The sequence below is a fragment of the Aegilops tauschii genome, chromosome 7 (assembly GCF_002575655.3).
Source record: "Aegilops tauschii subsp. strangulata cultivar AL8/78 chromosome 7, Aet v6.0, whole genome shotgun sequence".
NCBI lineage: Eukaryota > Viridiplantae > Streptophyta > Magnoliopsida > Poales > Poaceae > Aegilops > Aegilops tauschii.
Window position 1 is genome coordinate 395,639,324 of NC_053041.3, and position 15,653 is coordinate 395,654,976.

Sequence of the window (15,653 nt, forward strand, 5' to 3'; positions counted from 1 at the left end):
GACGTCCGGTGGCTGTGACTTGCTGTCAGCCCTTTCTCTTGCTCCTCGCGCTTGGTGTCCTCGCCGTCTTGTCCAATGCTCCTAGCTGATCCATGGCCTCCCTCTTGGTTCCTGGTCATGCATAGCACACATTTTGAGGTAGTAGCCATGTCTCACATGTAGAAAGTGAAGGTTCGGAGAGGATCGAGTTCACCTTGTGTCCAATAGCGTATGTTCGAGGTCTCGTCATATGTCCTCTTGGGTCTCGTGGAGTCATCATAGTGTACATGGGGATGATCGTAGGATGCTCCGCATCATAGCGCCATCAACCGGCTGGAGAAGGCGCCCGAGGAGGACCTTGGCATGGACCCGGCGGACGCTGAGCGCATGGCCTCTCGGGACCAGAATAAGGCCGTGGAGGAGATGGCAGCGGCCTCGGCCCAGGCTTGGGCGAGGGTCGCGGAGGCGAGGGGGCGGGCCACCGCAGATCCAGCCTGGCCAGAGATTGCGGAGGGCACAGCGTCGGTCGAAACTGTCGTCGAGACCCAGGTGGAGGATGGGCGCCACCCAGACGAGCGGGTGGAGGCGGCCATTAACAACCCAAAGGTTGAGGAGATGGTCGTGGACACCCCACCCTGGGATTATGTGGCCGAGCGGGCGGAGGACAGGGAGAGGGGCGCGCGGAGGATGCCGCCCCGGACGGAGCACCACAGGCGATGCCGGCCGGAGCGCCGGAGTCAACACCGGCCGTGGAGGAGCCGGCGGGAAGCAAGCATGCCCTGGTGATCAGGCTGCCGCACGAGGCATCGGGGAGCGGACCTGCCGCCGGGTTGCAGCAGCCCCGAGCCATAGCCGGCGGGGCCATCGTTGGACCACGCGCCCCAGAGGAGGCAGCCATGGACGCGACGCGCCAGCATCTCCGTGGGCGCGCAGAACGACTTCACGCCTTCGCCCAGAGCAAGCTGGAGCAGATGCGGGAGCTAGAGCGCTCTGTGGTGGTGGTGAGTTCTTCTTTCCCTGCTTGGTATGCAGGTGATCAGCGGGGGCACGCTAGCGCACCTACTGGGTGTAGCCCCCGAGACTCGGGCCAACTATGAAGTAGTTGGGTCAAATCTTAAGGTGTTCACGCAGTTTTCGTTGATCCTTGATTTCTTGCGGCACCTGGATGACCTCCGAGTCGGCATCCACAACCGGCTTCTGGAGAAGCACTGGGAGGTGAAAGCGCAGCTCGCCGCCAAGGAGGATGTGCTCCGTCTTGCCGAAGGTATGTTTTGAATGCCCTTAGTGGGGGTGCAGTAGCGCACCCACTGGGTGTAGCCCCCGAGATTCTGGCCAACTGCGAAGCAGTTAGGTCGAATCTTAAAGTGTTTTTCTCCTTTTCCGGTATCTCACTTGAAGTTTTGCCGCGCAGCCACCGCGGCCGAGGTGCCGGACCTCCAAAGCCGGCCAACAACGCGACCAGCAGGCTGGTGACAAGAGCCGGCTCCAGGCCAAGGTGGAGCGGCTAAAGGCAGAGGCCACCAAGGTGGCGGAGGCCCACCAGGCGGAGCTCATCCGGCTCAAGGATGAGCAGGAGATGGCAGCCACCGCGAGGGGCAACAAGCTGAAAGCGGCCATCGACAAGTGCGCCGAGCTTGAGAGGGTGCTCGAAGCCCGCAGCCGCGCCGGAGACTTGGAGCGGCACAGTATGTTGTGCGAGGCGCAGCATCTGGACGAGCTCCTCGTCAGTAAGTATTTCTTTGTTTATTTCGCCGGGTTGCGAGCGGGCCGGGTTTTCACATGTCTGACTGTTTTCCTTCTTCCTTCGTCAGAGTACTTCCCGGAGACGCAGGACACGGTGGACGAGGCTGTGCGCGCCCACCAGTCGACCCAGGTGGATGCAGGTGCCAATGTTGACCCGCACGCCGCCTGGACTTTTACGGAGATCATGCATGCCGCCGAGGCCCGCCTGATGGCCCTGGACAAGCAGACGGTGAGGCTGTTCGAGGCCGGGTTGGGCATGGTGGCGGCCCTCTGGCTAGGTGCGGTTGTGCCCAGCAGCTTCACGCGGCTGGCGCGCTGGCTGGAAGCCGGACCGGTGCAGCTCCACGTGTGGCAGGTATTCGCGGCCCGTGTCGGCGCAAACTTGGCGCTGCGGTTCGTCATGTCCTAGTATCCAGGCCTGAACCTGAACCAGCTGGCGGCCCAACAAGCTGGTGCGGAGGCCTAGCTAGAGGCGGAGGTGGGCCAGATTGCCGGGCGGGCCAGCTACCTCGCCTCGTTTGCCGCACATGAGGAATTTCAGCTGAAGCGGACGGAAGACGATGCGGAGGTGCCGCCCGACAATTTTGTCCTGGCGCTCCACAACCTGGCAGGCAGCTCCCAGGGGTCGGGCCCCTACGCGGATGACGATGTTGGGCTGAATGACACCAGCACCTCGGCGGACCTGGAGACCACCACGAAGGAGCCGGTGAGCATGCAACCTGATAACCCACAAGTATAGGGGATTGCAACAGTTTTCGAGGGTAGAGTATTCAACCCAAATTTATAGGTTCGACACAAGGGGAGCCAAAGAATATTTGTAAGTATTAGCAGCTGAGTTGTCAATTCAACCACACCTGGAGATTAATTATCAGCAGCAAGCGATCAGTAGCAAAGTAGTATGATAGTTTTGATAATAGTAGCAATACCAATAGTAACGGTAACAGTGATAGCAGTAATTTTGTAGCAAGTGCAACAGTAACGATAGTAGTAGTAACTTAGCAGAAACAATATAAGATAAATTCGTAGGCATTGGATCGGTAGTTTGTTGGATGATATTCATCATGTGACAGTCATAACCTAGGGCGATACGGCACTAGCTCCAGTTCATAAATATAATGTAGGCATGTATTCCGTAAATAGTCATACGTGCTTATGGTAAGAACTTGCATGACATCTTTTGTCCTACCCTCCCGTGGCAGCAGGGTCCATATTGGAAACTAAGGGATATTAAGGCCTCCTTTTAATAGAGAACCGGAACAAAGCATTAACACACGGTGAATACATGAACTCCTCAAACTACGGAGTGGTCCTGACTATTGTCACTCCGGGGTTGCCGCATCATAACACGTAGTAGGTGACTATAACTTGCAAGATCGGATCTAGAACATAGATATAATGTGATAACATAAACGGTTCAGATCTGAAATCATGGCACCCGGGCCCAAAGTGACAAGCATTAAGCATGGCAAAGTCATAGAACCATCAATCTCAGAACATAGTGGATACTAGTGATCAGGCCCTAACAAAACTAACTCGATTACATGATGAATCTCATCCAACTCCTCACCGACCAGCGAGCCTACGAAAGAATTACTCACTCCAGGTGGGGAGCATCATGGAATTGGCGATGGAGAAGGGTTGGTGATAACGAAGAACGAAGACCCCTCGCTCCGGAGCCCCAAACGAACTCCAGATCTGGCCTCCCGATGAAGAACATGAGGTGACGGCAGCTCCATCTGGTGGAACGCAATAATTCTCTCTCCCCCACTTTTTTCTCCGAAAATAGGATTTTATAGCGTCGGTTTCAAGGTCTGCGGGGCCACCAGGTGGGGACAACCCACCTGGTCATGCCTGGTGGGGGGGGCACCCTGGTGGGTTGTGCCCACCTAGGTGCCCCCCTCTGGTGGTTGTTGGCTCCAGAAATTCTCTTTTATTATATAAAAAATCCTCGCAAAGTTTCGTCCCATTCCGAGAACTTTTACTTCTGCACAAAAACAACACCATGGTAGTTCTGCTGAAAACAACGTCAGTCCGGGGTAGTTTCATTCAAATCATGCAAATTAGAGTCCAAAACAAGAGGAAAAGCATTAGGAAAAGTAGATACATTGGAGACGTATCAACTCCCCCAAGCTTAAACCTTTGCTTGTCCACAGGCAATTCAGTTGATAAACTGAAAGTGAAAAAGAAAAACTTTTACGAACTCTTTTGCTCTTGTTTGCATAAATAAGCTTAAACAGCACCCAGGTTTTCAGCCAATATTATAACTAACCATGTCGACAATAACTCTTAAAAATTATATTAACTCATATCAATGACATAATCAGCTAGCGAGCAATAATAAGATATCTCAAACAGCAACATGTTATCAAAACAACCATCACTGGTGTGCGTTGGTCCTAAACAAACGGTTTAAAACCCCTTTCCGCGACGGCATTTGGAACCGTCGCCAAGTGAGTGTGGGCGATAAGGGGGTCATTCCCACATGACCCAGAAACCGTCGGGGATAGGGCCCCTATAGTACTCCTCATTTCTGCTCGCATTGCCATCACAGTCGGTATTCTGTGGTGCTACATTTATGATGCGCGGCCCATCACAAACGGTTCACTATTATAGAACGTGTATGATGCGCGGCCCATCACAAACGGTTCACTGTTAAGAAGATTAGCTAATCGTCATACGAGTGTCGGACAGGATTACGAAATGTCGGACCGTCGTAACATCATCCTACACGACAACTATCGCACACGCTATTCTGTGGTGCAACGTTTACGATGCATACTTCATCAGAAACAGTTCATGGTTGCGAATCGTGTACGATAAGGCAACTAACACAAACGTTTAGTTTGCCCGCACCGTTTGTGATATTGTCTGACATCGCACACGCTTTGCAAACGGCAACTTTGTGCATGCTTGCACATGTTTCCTCTCTGTGAACCGTCTCGGATTATGGCGCATATCGCAAACGTTTGTGTTTTACCAACCGTGTGCCCCGTAACAACCTGGAGAGCGTAATTTCACCGTAATTTAATTGCTGCTTTTCCAAATTGTACCGGATTTGGATTTGAATTGAATGTATGCTACAGCTTTATTCATATCCATCAGGTTCAAACAAACAATGCATTATTCCATTCATAGGTACATATGTTCAAGAATTACATAAGAACCAAATAAAGAATGATGAACCACAGTTGTATACTTGTACTATTAAAGACAGTAAAGAAAGAGGCGAAATATATTCTGGTTGCTGAACAAGGTGAAGCGAAATGCCCATATTGTGCCCTCCTCCATGCAGAAGACACGCACGACTCTAGTCCAACCCCTTGTGATGGCCGACTGCCCATCCTTCACGGTCTTCATGAAAACATCTAGATAATCATCGTGTTCTGGTAGAAATACTTTAACCTTTGCATGCCCACCAATCATGTAGTTTGAGAGGTAATCTTGAGTAAACTGCTTTGGCAACCACTACAAAGGAATAAGATTTCAGACATTGTCATCTAACACAACTCATTATGGGTAGTAAAAAGAAGGTTGCAGAGTTCTTACTTACCATCCTGCAGTTCGCTGTTGTCTTGGATAAAGTGTAAACAAATAGTTTAATTGCCATCTTTGGACCCATTTTACTAACAATCTTTATCAGCTTCCTCACTTGATGCTGGTTCATCGATATCTCATTGCCCCATACGCAGAAAGGGTCGAAACGCGGATCTTTACCAATGACATATGTACCTAAAAGCACCAAGTTAATATTAGAAGCTAAACAGCAATGGCACAATGATGTAGTACAACACCCTTTTATAATATGTCTATATACATCCGTACGTGGTATTCCATTTGAAATCTCTAAAAAGACAAATATTTAGGAACGGAGGGAGTATCTTATAACATCCAATATACTCACATATTATATGAATTAACATCTTATATTATGGGTCGGAAGGAGTTTAGTTCGTTCTTAAAAATTATCTGCTGCTGTATCCACGGGTTACAGTTAGTTTGAGCTAGTTCGGGCTCAAATAGCCCTAAAGTATATCTAAACATGAGGGCTAGTTTGAGCTAGTTGCATATATAACCCACCCAAAAAAACTAGTATCCAACCCAAGAGGTGCTAATTGGAGCTAGTTCTCCTAGTGCATTTATTTTCAATCTAACCCTGCCATCCAAACAACTCTTTGGATGGAGTTAGTTCAGGGTTAGTAATGAGCTAGAAACTAACTCTAACCTCTAGCTAAGTTGAGTATCCAAACAGGGCTGTGTTGTTGCTGTTGCTGATGCTGCTCTTCTATGTATATATAGACATCATTAGAACATTAATGTAACACTCTTCCTTGTTGCTATGTAGCCTATGATTGCATATTTAGACATTAAGTACAGTGCATGTTGCTATGTAGCCTCAGATATATTACATATGGCCCTAGTTAACCTAAGGAAAAATGGGTTGCAGATATATTCAGTTAAAAGTCCGATTCACCGATTAGTCCCTTATCAGCCGCCAGCCTATATGGTACCAGCTACGGATATCCTGAATAGTGAGCAGATATAAGCCATGGGATGAAACTAACCTCGATGGAAAACATCAGTCATTCCCAAAATTGTCCTGTGTAGGTACATCAAGAAGCATGTTAAGCACAACAGGCTAAACAACAACCAAAATTACAGATGGCAGACAAAATAATCTCCAAAAGATAGCTTGAGTGTGCAGGTTTAAGCACGCTAGTAAAGCAAAACAAGTGGAAAGGTGTGCTAACTGCAACATGCCTAACATTTAACAACAAGCAAACATGGTCATTCAAACTGGTATTGTGCCGGTCTAAGTACACTAGTTATGGTTAAATAAAAATGGAAAGGCGTGTTAACTACAAGATGCAGCAACCAAATGTAGTCATTCATAATGGTATTGTTGAAACTGGTACTGATGAAATTGAACTGCACAGTTCATACTTGCACATATAGAACATCACGTTGTGAATAACTGGAATAAACACGGCATACTACGAACAACCAAAGATAGCATTTGAAACTGAACATATGCTAACTACAAACAACCGAACAATCAAAAAACTTTAAAAGAGGCATATGCTAGCTATAACAGGCTTAACAGCAAGCAAATATATGCATTCCTATCGGTATGTTTAAAACTGGATTGATGAAATGTACTGCACAATAAATAATTGCACATATAGAGCATCACATTGTGAACAACTGAAATAAACAAATCATGGGTTTCCTCACTTGTCACAGATGGGCTCATTCCCGTGGGAAGAGCACGGACCCTGGATGCGCTCCATGTTGTCGTAGATGGGCTCCTTCCCCTTGGAAGAGCATGGCTATAGGGTGCCCTCCCTGATTTCGCAGACGGGCGCTTTCCCCTTGGAAGAGCAGATGGGCTCTTTCCCCTTGGAAGAGCCGGAGAGGGTGCCCTCCTCGTGGTCGTCGTGGATGAGGTCTGACTTGGAAGCTGTGGATCCCAAGCCAGCGTCGCAAAACGTGTCCTTCAGAAATGGCAAAAGGGGCTCGATGGCGATGTAGAATGGCAAATTGTTGACAGCGAGCCAGAGGAGATCAGCAGCGGGGCCATGGATGAGATCGACGGCGGTTGAACCCGACGGGTTGGGGGTGGGCCACTTAACCTGTGACACGGCCCGCCTCAGGGCGTCGCTGTCGATGACCTCGATGTCGTAGCCGGCGGACGAGACATGCCCGCATACTCTAGCCCGCTGCTTGAGTGTCTGCCACCAGTAATGGTCGTCAGCTTCCTCGGCGATGTCGGGCGAAGAGACCGCTATACACCTCTTTTGGGCCAGTCGCTCCTCGAGCTCCACGGGAAGCGTAGCCGGGCTTAGGCTGCGACGCTCTAGAGTGGGGGATGGGGATGGGGATGGAGATCTGTGAGAAAGGGGGCATTTGGTAGGCTTCATCTAAGAAACTTAGGGCGGCCTGGGTATGGAGATCAGTGGGTAAGATGCACGGGCAAACCGGCAGATGTTGACAATGGAGGCCTTGCGGCAGCGGCGGCGGCGGCGGTAGAGTCGGCGGGGACTTTGCTAGGGTTTTGAGCGAGGGAGGGTGTGTGTGTGTGTGTGTGTGTGCGCGCGCGCGCGCATGCGCGCACGCCCGAGGAGGTTTTGGTGTGTGTGTATGTGTGGAGGGGGACGCGGGGTGTTTGAGGAAATGAAGCAGGTACTGAAAATTTTACTACACGGGAGTCAAACGCGGGAGTGAAATGTCGGGCTATTTAAAATTTTGATGATAGTGCATCGCACATGGTCCGGAGATAACAACCATGTGTTATGAAAAAGAAAAACCCTCGAGGCGGGCAGATATTTTCGATGCAGGCGGGATTGGGAACAAGAAACATCGGACACGGTCCGGAGATAACAATCGCGTGTTGTGAAACAGAAAAACCCTCGAAGCGAGCATATATTTTTGAGAGGGGGAGCCTCGTGGAGCCCAATGTACTGTGCGGATGTGTGCGTGACAGGTGCACCGGCTTGGCACATGGTTAGTTTGAGTTAACCGTGTCTGTTGCATCATCCGACTTGTCTAATGTTCATAAATTTGGCGAAAAATGACGTGGGAGAGGGTCAGAACACGAACACACTTGCATGTGGACAAAATTTATGTATCAAAAGGGTGGTTTGATTTTCAAATACCAAATGCAACTTCGATGTGGCACCTCTCTCGCAAAGTGCACGGTATTGCTTGCTCCCACCCTCTCGTGTCGACACGAAGGGAATCCTAAGCTATGAATGCATGCCCCCTCCCCCTCAACCGAGGTTCACCTAGCAAAGTGCGAAGTAGCTAGCAGCCCCCCTCCTCCCTTGTGTCAGCACGAAGGGAATCCTAAGCTATATATGAATGCATGCCCCCTCCCCCTCAACCGAGGTTCACCTAGCAAAGTGCGAAGTAGCTAGCAGCCCCCCTCCTCCCTCGTGTCGGCACGAAGGGAATCCTAAGCTATATATGAATGCATCCCCCCCCCAACCGAGGTTCACCGTAGCAAAGTGCGAAGTAGCTAGCAGCCCCTCTCCCTTGTGTCGGCACGAAGGGAATCCTAAGCTATGCATGCATGCCCCCCAACCGAGGTTCACCTAGCAAAGTGTGAAGTAGAGCTAGCAGCCCCCCCTCCCTCGTGTCGGCACGAAGGGATTCCTAAGCTATGAATGCATGCCCCCCAACCGAGGTTCACCTAGCAAAGTGCGAAGTAGCTAGCAGCCCCCTCCCTCGTGTCGGCACGAAGGGAATCCTAGCTATGCTATGAATGCATGCCCTCCCGCCCCCCAACCGAGGTTCACCCTAGCAAAGTGCGAAGTAACAGCAGCCACCCCTCCCTCGTGTCGGCACGAAGGGAATCCTAAGCTATGAATGCCCATGCCCCCCAACCGAGGTTCACCTAGCAAAGTGTGAAGTAGCTAGCAGCCCCCCTCGTGTCGGCACGAAGGGAATCCTAAGCTATGAGCATGCCCCCTCCCCCCCAACTGAGGTTCACCTAGCAAAGTACGAAGTAGCTAGCAGCCCCCCACCCCCCTCGTGTCGCCACGAAGGGAATCCTAATTAAGCTATGAATGCATGCCCCCCAATCGAGGTACACCTAGCAAAGTGCAATGTAGCAACCGCCCCCCCCCCCACACACACTTCCAGTCGGCGGGCCAGAGAGGCATATATCTCACCAAGATGGATCGTAAAACGGACCAAGAATAATCCACCTTGGTCGCACAACCTCTCTCTTGTTGTTGGTCAAAGTGATGTCCGTCCATGCGACCCCGGAGATGGGCTAGCTTGCCAATAATCACGCAAGTAGCTAGTCCTCGAAGACAACCACTGCATGCGTGTGGCCCAAACATATGTATGGAGAGGTGTGTTTTTGAGTAACAATGAACAACTTTGATGTGGCACCATGATTTCGAACTAGAAATCCCCACACTGAGTGAGGGTTAGGTTGACGATGCATATGTATGTTACACCACACTTCAAGCCAACGACGGGGATTCATATATGCATGCATGCGTGCATAGTATATGCACTCAAACTTAATTAGGTCTGAATCTCACCATGACCTATACTACGATAACACTAACCAAATGAAGAATCCGCCATGGTAACCTATCTTGTTGTTGGTCAAGGTGATCATGGATGTCCACGCGGGCCCACGAATATATAGGCTTGTCGCCGATAACCACGCGAGGGAGTGTATCGTTCGAAGGCAACCACTACATGCATATGTATGGAGGTGATGCGTGCATGCATGTTTGAATACACAACATTGATCTGGCGCGTGTGTAAAAAATCGTACACTAGCTCCCCACACAAAGTGAGATCGGTTCATGATGGTGTCGTTGTACTAGCCACTTTGACTCGATGGGAGGGATTCATGCGTACACATGCATATGTGTGTGCTCAAAGTGTATCATGCATGTCAGCCCATAGCAAAAATAATAATCCCCTCCTAAGTCAAATTAACCTCTCTTATTGTCAGGCAAAAAGAAGTGATGGACCAAGCGGGCCCACAGATGGAAAGCATCGATATCGCTGATAACCGCTTAAGTGGGTGCGAGAGGACAACCACCACCGCTTTGCATGTGGGCCAAATATATATATGTTGAATACCCAAAATGCACAACTTTGATGTGCCACATGCCTCAAAAACCGTAAACCATGCACCCACAGAGAGCGAGGTTCATATCAAGCGTACTACATATGATGGTCCCCTTCCCCCCTCTTCACCGCATACTATATGCTCCTGCTGTAATATATGTACAACCCAAAAGAATCCTCATCGATGGTGAAATTAATTAACCTCTCCCGATGTAGGTCAAAGTGATGCATGCATGCATGCATGCATCGACAATGGCCTCGTGGCCCACATATGGAAGCGTCACACATGAGTGTCCTAGCTATGATATATATGCATGTGGCCCAAAAAGGTGTTGTGTGATGTTTGAATAACCAATTTCACAATTTTGATGTGGCACGTGCCTCGGTAACCAAAAATTCCCGACACTGAGTGAGGTGTACTTGTTCACAGACGCATACGTATAGTATATATGCTAGTCCTCTCCCACCTCTTCGACGCGTACTATATACCACCATAACACAAACAAAAAAGATTATACCTTGCTGGTCAAATTAACCTCACTGTCGGCTGTTCGTCAAAGTGATGGACGACGACCTCGTGGGCCCACAGAAAGCGTCACACGCGTGTATCGAGTGTCGTGTAGGACAACCATCGACTGCATGTGGCCAAAACATTTATGTATGAAAGGTTTGTGTAATGTTTTAAATAACGATTTCACGACTCTGATGTGGCACCAGCCTGCCTAACAAAACGGCCAACCCACATGGTGGCTCACCACTCATAGTGTACTGCGAGCCACCCGCCACCCCTAGACGCACACACCCACACACACACCGCGAATCCACCGCAACTACGATGCATGTTAAATTAATTATCCCGCGGTGAACATACATGTTACCAAAGGAGGGACGTTTTAATTTCAAAAAATTCACAGAGATCATTAAGACGTTTTAGTACATTGATTGATTGATTTTCTATGGGTATAATGTGCAAAAATCAAATTTGAGCTACATGCACACGTGACAATGCACCTAAATGGATTGCAAAAACACATGTGTCTCACTGGGTGCATGTTTACTCCCCGTGCAACAAATTTCAAACATTGAGAATCTTGATTTTTAAATTCTAGTACATCCAAAACTTATTTGAAGTTCATGAAACTTATCGTGTTGTCATATGGACACCAATACAAAGTGGCATTGTACTTTTTTTGTCAAATTTGAGACCAGTTTTGATGTAATCTTTATATAATTACAGACGGGAGATTATTAATAATTGGGAACCAATATCCCAAATGGATTATTTATTCGAACCGTGAGCGTTAGACCAATAATGGATACGTGCCATGCTTCAGTTAAGCAATAAAGCGGCAGCATTAATCATCCAAATAGGAAAACAATATACGTGCCGCCGCGCGACCCGTGTGGCGTGCGAGCAGGCGTGAGTTGATGAGACGCATGCGAGCAGTCCGCCGCGCAGGCAGACGGGGAGGCATGCGTGCAGGTGTGTGAATTAACGGAGGCGTGCTCGCTGCGCAGTGTCATCGGGAGGCGTGCGAGTAGCTGTGTGAAACTTTGGTAGGCATGCCAGCAGTCCGGTGCGCAGGCTCACCGGGAGGTGAGCCATCGGTTTGACCGCCTCCTGCCTCTCTCCCACAACTCCCACTACTCCATATTAATGGTGCGCCCGAGCGGCCGCACCCCCATCCTCGCTACGCACACACAATCCTCTCTCTCCGCTGGCAACCTCGACGCCACTCTCAGTCCTCAAAGCTGTCAGTGTATGAGGATGCCGCCGAAGCGCCCCATCGGAGGGAGTGGCGACGTCAGGGCTGCTAAAGCACCGGAGCACGGCGTGGAGATGGAGACAGAGGTTGCCATCACCGCCGGCGAGTTATCGTTGCACCCTGACATCGTCGACGGCGTCGAGCTTCCACAGCCGGAGGCAGAGTTCCACACCAACTCCGACGACCACTCCGACGACGACTCGGACGACCACTCCGGCGACGACTCCGACGACGACGGACAGCTGGTTAGTCATCTATACCCATTTATGTGTCAAATAGATCATAGGGTTTCTCTGGTTACTCCTGCCTCCCCCTTTTTGGAATAGAAATCCTGTGGTTATGTTCTCCCAATCCATGAAATCTGAGTAAGTTTCGTTAGATCCGTGTAGTGTATTGATTGTTTGAATGGTACAGGTGATAAGTGATTAGTTGTTTCATCTGTGCAAATGATTTCTGCTAGTAATCCGACTAGGGTTAGTGTTCGTGCTAATAATTCCTAGCCAGGACTTGACAATTGATTTTGAATGACCTACATATGTTTGTGCCATTATTTTCTTCAAGATTGGTCTGTACATAGACGATTGTGCTTAAAAATCGAACCATAATCTCTGAATATGTATAAATAAATAGCCATAATTTCCTAATCCTACTTCATGGCATGTAATCAGCGATTTGATGCCAAATTTGTTTTACTATATGTATAGGTGCTGTCTGACGATGTGGACAACGAGGATGAAGATGCCCAGAGGAGGTACAAGAGCCAAATCCTGAGGGAGCTTTATGCGGGAATGCATAGCAGGCGTATTAGGACCTGGAACGACGGCTATGGATGCCCATTTTGCAACCAAAAGATTCATGACGCGTATCTAAGTGTTCTTTCGCATGCAGGACGACGGGCCGTCGGCTCCTTCAAGCAGAAGTATTCTCGCAGGGTGGCGCACGACGCATACGCCGAGTACCTGGAGAAGCTCCAGGATCATGCCGGCCGCATGTGAGATGAGATGTGGGATGGATCGAACTATGTACGCTTGAGTATGCTTAATGACGGTTGAACTATGTACTTATGGTTGAACTATGCTTATGTACGTGTACGCTTATTATCTATGTCTGAGTATGTTAAATATTTTGCCAAATTTTGGTAAAAATTACAACGGGGGACCAATAAACCAGGACGGAGGTAGTACGTCAATCACACACGGTTCCCAAAATTGGAACCGTGTGTAATGACTATCATTTTTCCTGCTGCGTTAATCACACACGGTTCGCTCTAGCAAACCGTCGCCTCAAAATTCTTTGTGGGACAGAAAACCCTCACCACCCAATTCAAAAAAGAAAAAAGAAAACCCTCACCATCCCCACGTCACAAAAACACTCACCCCGCCTGCCACCCACCTTGGCCCCTCCAGTACGTTCCCCATTCACACCTGCACAAGCTCCTCCGCGTCTATGCCATGGCACCGCCTATCGCGGCAGTAAACACTTAGCTCGACGCCTGCCGCCACCGCCAGGCTGCCAGCAAAGCCCATCGCATTTCGCCACTTCTGCTTGCCGCAGCCTATCGCCATCGACTTTCTCGACGCTTCTCGCGGTCGACCCAGCTCCGCTCGGTTGGGGAATCTGCCGTACTGAGGGTTCTTTCTCATGGAAGACAAGGTAACTAATTTAACGAGATATTATCTCATCTCTTATCCCAGTTCATCTACCTCCTTTAATCACCCGGCAGAAATCGCCGTGAATTCATTTTATTCAAGCTGATTTGAGGGTTTTCTTTCATTCATAGAATGTACAGTGCGCCGATACTTCAGGACTTGGCAACCGCTGCCAGAGATTCCATCTCATCGTACCAGATAACTTGAGGACGCGCGCGGTATGTTCAATGTCACCCTAAATTGGTTGGCATGGCCTACTTTCCTGAACGTATTCTAAATATTGCTACATTTGGATAAAAGGTGCCACATGCACCATATACATCAAAGGGGATTTCCCCCCTCTTCTTTCTATATTAGGCAAATTAATGATGTATTGTTCTTTTGATTACTCTCATATTTCCATGACATCATGCTTACCCTATCTGTTTAATGATAGACTTTTGTCCTTCGATTTCAACTGCTGTAAAGTTCTTTCAATTTGGGCCCATATTTGCATGTTACCATATTTTCTTTAACAACCCTACCATTTTCTGCAGGACATCCCTCGCTATGCAACAGATTATGTAGTGCATAATATTTCCCTTTACATACGTCAAGGCTCCACGAATGTCATACTGCGCACAAACCATGGATTTACAATTGTTGCTACTGTAAGACTTGATGAACGTGGAATGAAATTGCAAAGTTTTATGTACTGAAAGCTGGCACTAAAATTGCACTGCACATAGAAGGGCCTGGTCATGAGATATATGCTAACTTCCCTGACAAAATCATCCGTCCAGACTTTGTTCAAAGTAAGTTTTCTTTTCAACTATCTGCATACGTTGACATACCCAGCAATGTCAAATGAATTGTGTAGTATTTAAGCAACCAATTGTTATTCCCTTATCTTACTATATTCCTACCTAATAACTTCTAGTTACCAATACACTTTTCTATTGCCCTGTTTTAACTAAATATTCCCTGTACTCCCATTTCTATCAAAAAGTGCTGCTGCCAAGGAGACTCCAGAGGTGGAGAACGGGGCTGCCAACAAGCGGAGGCGGGGCGAGCTAGAACCGCAAGCGACTCCAGCAGGCCTAGACTTAATCAGCAGCCTCCCCGATGATATGTTGAGAGTCATCATCTCCCTCCTCCCAATCAAATATGGGGCGTGGACAACCCTCCTTTCCCGGCGGTGGCGCCCCCTATGGAACTCCAGCCCTCTCGACATCATCGACACCCACGAGCTCTGCCATGGCTATCGCAAAAGCTTGGATACGTTCTCCAAGATCCTCGGCAGTCACCTTGGCCCAACCAAAGGCCTTAGAATGGGCAAGTTTCGTTCCAATAGCAAGGACCGAGCCAAGCTTGACGACTGGTTCCGATCCCCTGCCCTAGATCAGCTCAAGGAGCACACTTTTGATGATGGGCATATGTGGTCGCTGCCAACGTCCGCACTCCGCGCGCCCACGTTGCGCGTCGCCAAGTTCAGGAACTGCCATTTCCCGCCCCTTAATGACGCGCCCGCTCTTATTCTACCACGACTGAAGCACCTCGAGCTCGTCGTCGTCTGCCTCTCAAAGGGTGACATGGAGCGCCTGCTCCGTGGCTGTACTGCACTCGAGTACCTTCGTCTTCAGGCAATCAATGGGTTGAGTACCTTCCACATCACCTACATGACTCTCCGGACTATTTATGTGTGTTGTTGGTGCGGCAGGAAGACATCACAAAAGGTGGACCGCGGTATGGTCATCCAGGACACACCTGCACTTGAGAGATTACTTGTAGTTGATCAAGAAGGTCCAACAAGAACCAATGTCATTTCTGCACCGAAATTGACAGTGTTGGGCTACTCGTCTGACAAATACTCCGAACTTGTTATTGGATCCACACCCGTTCAGGTACAACAGCCGCCTTCTACCTCTCCTTCTACAAATTA